General features: G+C 41.6%; 1 protein-coding gene across 2 annotated transcripts in view; it reads right to left on the reverse strand.

Moving 5' to 3' along the window:
* The window catches only part of LOC143293144 (ADP-ribosylation factor-like protein 4C), a 22,587-nt gene that overhangs the window by 17,224 nt on the left and 363 nt on the right, over positions 1-5,000 (reverse strand). The window lies entirely within an intron of this gene.

Genomic DNA, 5,000 nt, shown 5'->3' on the forward strand with positions numbered 1-5,000 from the left:
TGTTGACCTGGGAGATCGTAAAAATCTCCACCCTTCACCCACCAGGCGCCGTCACCGTGATTCGAACCCGGGACCCTCCAACGCTTTAACCACTCGGCTATTGCGCCCGTCGAGTGTTAGACTTCAACCCGAAGAACCTGCGAGGTCCGTGCTTCCTATCTTTTAGTTTGATTTACATGCATTCAATGGAAAACCATTTACAGCTTAGTCTTTTGTGAAGGACTATGACTCTCAAACTAGGAGGCAAAATTGCACTGGCTCTTAGTGCTGCAGCCTTTTTTTTGGGGGAACCATCCCAACGCCGACTGTCCTAAAACCCTCTTGGCCGAGAGAGTGGGGATGTACTTGGGCAAGACACTCTCCACTATAATCAAATTCTAGCCCAAATAGTCGGAACAGCAGTTGCCTCCTCTGCTGTTCTGATGGTCATAGTCGGACACGACTGACTATCATATATATATATATATATATATATATATATATATATATATATATATATACATACATACATACATTCATACATTTTTGTCTTTAACTCTCTCCATACGAACGGCGAAAGAGACGACGTTAACAGCGTTTCATCCCAATTACCATCATCAAAATATTGCAAGCGGAACGTTCTTATATTGAAGAGGTGAATGTTGACAAATAATACCACAGTTCTGACGACGGAAGCTAAAGGTTGGGTCATTCAGACACCCACTGGACATCTGAGGGGTCTGTGTAGAGGAGAAGAGAGGACTGGCCGTACTGAGGGAGTTAACCTCTCTCAGGTCAAAGTTATGCATGTGTGTGGCTGACTGGTAGGAAGGCGCTTTGATTTTTTTTTTTCTCTCTGCACAATAATCAACGCTATGTGCTATCTAAATATGTTTTGTTTTGTTGTTGTTGTTGTTGCTTTATCATCATCATCATCATCATCATCATTATCATTACCGTCCTTCTTCTTCTTCTCTTTCCTTTTTTTTTCTTTTTTTTTTCTTTCTTTCTTTATCATCATCATCATCATCATCATTGTTATCATCATTTCTATCTGGAGGGTTGAAGGTGGAGAAGATATCATTTCAGGTCTAGCAAGTCCATGTAAAATGTTCAATACGATTGTGTCCGACTGGCTTGCAGCAGCCGGCAAAATCAAGTGCCCATTCCCCGAAAACGAAGTATGGCTGCCTGCAACATAAACAGCGGTCATGCACGTACGTCAGAGCCAACTGGTGGAGGCGGATGGCCCCGGACGGACCACTTCAGAAAACGAAGTACGGCTGCCTGCACTATAAACAGCGGTCATTCACGTCAAAGGCCACTGGTGGGGGGAGGGGGAGGGCAAGGGGGAGGGGGGGGGCGAATGGATAGGGGGAGTCGAAAGCTCATCTCGCGAAGGGTGACGTTCTCACAGAAGAGGCACCAGCTGGATCAATACCTTTCTTGGATTGCGGCAGATTCTCTCTGTCTCTGTTTTTCGGTTTCCGTTTTTTTGTTTTGTTTTTTGTTTTTTCTGTCTCTGTCTGTCTGTCTGTCTGTCTGTGTGTCTGTCTCTCTCTCTCTCTCTCTATTTCTCTCTGTGTCTCTGTTTCTGTCTCTATACCTACCGACCCCAACCCCTTTCCTCTCTCTCTCTCTCTCTCTCTCTCTCATATATATATATATATATATATATATATATATATATACTAGTGATAGATTTGCTCAATATAGACTTTTTAAGACTACGTGTGTGACTGAGCCGAGCCATATCTTATGATTAGAATGAGTAGGTATGTTAAATGTGCTTTGACTAAATTTAGATTTGGTATTTCTGATATTGCTAGCCATCGTTTAAGATACAAGTCAAATGGTGAACGTGAACAGATGTGTCGCTTGTGTCAAAAGAGAAAAGAAGATGAGATCCGTTTTTTGTTTTGTTGTCCTGCCCTATTAGACCTCAGACTGCAGTTAATTGAACCCAAATATTGTAACAGCCCTTGTAGTTTTAGACTGAACGTGTTGTTATCATCCAGAAAGGAAACTACCCATGGTGGGCTTTGTTTTGTTTTTTTGTTTTTTTGCTTGTTTGTTTGTTCGCTTGTTGATTTTTTTCCCCTGAGGGCAAGATGAAAAAAAGCATGTCCTTGATTATTCCACTTCCCCCATTAAAGAAAATTCATTCATTCTCTCTCTCTCTCTCTCTCTCTCTCTCTCTCTCTCTCTCTCTCTCTCTCTCTCTCTCTCTCTCTCTCTCTTTCTCTGTGTGTGTGTGTGTGTGTGTGTGTGTGTGTGTGTGTGTGTGTGACTCACTTTCCTATCCATCTGTCAATCTTAGTGTGTGCGTGTGTGTGTGTGTGTATGTGTGTGTATGTGTGTGTGCGCGCTCGCGCGCGCGCGCGTTTATATTCATCATGTGTGTGCGTGAGGATGGGTGTGTGTGGGGGGGCATGGTGGGTTGTTTTCTTCATGATGTATATCTTTCTGCATGAAAACCTTTCCCCTTCATTTATGTGTGAGCTGTTTGCAATAGATGTAGATTAGCAAGGACAGATTGGAAGAATAGGCCATGCCTAAAATCTTTATCCTTGAATATAAACGTTTTAAGTTCTGAGTCCCCTCTCTCTCTCTCTCTCTCTCTCTCTCTCTCTCTCTCTCTCCTCGTGTGTGTGTGTGTGTGTGTGTGTGTGTGTGTGTGTGTGCGTGCGTGTGTGTGTGCGTGCGTGTGTGTGTGCGTGCGCGCATGTCATTTTAGTAATATATATCTTTTATTTGTTGGATGTTTCATTTGTAAATATTGTTGTGCAATACGCTATTGTCTTAACATGAGTATGTGTGTGTGGGGAAGGGCGGTTAGTCTATCGTCAGCTATTGGGAAATCTTATTTGACTAGTTTTAATCTCTTTTTATGTTGCGCATGATGATTTTATGCTGGTGTTTACAACGAGCCTGTGACTGCACAACTTAATTTCCATGTGGATAAATAAAGTGTTTTTGGTTGATTGATTGATTGATTGATTGTTATCATAAAGCTGCCACAGAACACTTTCTGTGTATATTTTTCAAAATGTATGATTGCCAAATACACCCCATTCTAATATCATGGTTCAGAAATTTGTGAGTTGACGCAAGACCAGAATACATTGAAAAAGTACATCTTGATGCTTTAGATAATTATTTTTATGTGTTTTACTTACATTAGCTGCAAAAAGTTTGGACTTCGTTGGTTTACATGAATGAAAATGAAAACCCAAAATATGCCTATAGCATGCTCATGTCTTTACAAAATCAATACTGCATTACTTGGGTGTCTATGATTCGAAATATCTTATATGCATATGGTTCTGGGGTGGTTTGAGATGCAAAGTGCGTTGGTAACATTATTTTTTTTTTTTATCAGGGCCTGGGGAAACAAAGTCTTACAGACTGTCATGCTCAACGTTGGCACGATTCGTTGCAGTCCATGACTTCTGTCATGTTCATTCGCAGTTCAAACGTACCCTTACGGCCTGCCCTTATCAAGAATGTTCAGCAGCGTAGAAATGTTTTCAAGATTTGAAATTGGTATGTCACCCATAAATTCACATTTTTAACAATATAAAGGTACCACGGACAGATTTTTTTTTTTTTTATCGTGCCTTTTTTTTCTTTCTTTTTTTTTTTTTCTTTTTTTTTCTTTTTTTTTTGCAAGAATACGCTGGAAACTTCACTCTTTGGATATACATATGTCTCAAGTTAGGTATAATGAAATAAGAAGTGAATGTATTCAGCCAAAGTATACTCGTCTGTGTGTGTTACCACCTCATCAGTCATTTTTCTCATTTGATGTACCACTAAAACTCTGTTCAATATTTGCCCATGAATAAAAAAAATAATAACATAATAATAATAATAATAATAATAATAATAATAATAATAAAAACAAATAAAACAAATTAGAATTCAAAACTTTTTCTGTGTTTTTTTTCTTTGTAAGCAAAAGAAGAGAAATATCGAAGTCTCAAATGCATTTTATAATCATGCACATCACTTGGAATATTCGCATATAACGAATCCAGTGCTGTCAGAAAAGGGGGTGATATCTTTCTCCATCAATTCGATGCAAGTGGGTCATGCTTGTCCTTGACATATATGGAAAAATCAATAATCACATGGAGTGGAAGCAAAGGTGTAGGGGTGGAGGGGGGAGGGGAGGGGGGAGGGGAGGGGGGGGGGCAGTAGATCGGGATGGATAGGAGGAGGTCTGGGAATAGCTGGGAGGGAGGGGGGTGGGGTCATCATGCAGTTTCCGAGTGAACCTGGAGCCCCCCCCCCCACCCCACCCACACCCACACCACACACACACACCCACGCCACACCTCCTCCGCCTCTCGCCTCCCTAAGTATGCAAAAGCCAAAAGAGGTTGAATGATAATCGGCTTGAAAAAAAAGAAAATCTCACAACTCACGGTCAATCTGATACACGCTTGGTATCTTTGCTGTTATGCGGCTAAACAAAAAAAAAAACCCACAAAAATATCGAGTGAAGATTATTTCTTGTAAGAGAGCGAAAGAGAGACACACTGAGAGACAGACAGAGACAGGCAGACAGACTGACAACGTACAGAGACAGACAGAGACAGGCAGACAGACTGATAACGTACAGAGACAGAGAGAGACAGGCAGACAGACTGACAACGTACAGAGACAGAGAGAGACAGCCAGACAGACTGATAACGTACAGAGACAGAGACAGGCAGACAGACTGATAACGTACAGAGACAGAGAGAGACAGGCAGACAGACTGACAACGTACAGAGACAGACAGAGACAGCCAGACAGACTGACAACGTACAGAGACAGAGACAGACAGGCAGACAGACTGATAACGTACAGAGACAGAGAGAGACAGGCAGACAGACTGACAACGTACAGAGACAGACAGAGACAGGCAGACAGACTGATAACGTACAGAGACAGAGAGAGACAGGCAGACAGACTGATAACGTACAGAGACAGAGAGAGAGAAAGAGAGACAGACAGACAGACAGAGAAGAAAA

This window comes from Babylonia areolata, chromosome 18 (assembly GCF_041734735.1).
Source record: "Babylonia areolata isolate BAREFJ2019XMU chromosome 18, ASM4173473v1, whole genome shotgun sequence".
Lineage (NCBI taxonomy): Eukaryota > Metazoa > Mollusca > Gastropoda > Neogastropoda > Buccinidae > Babylonia > Babylonia areolata.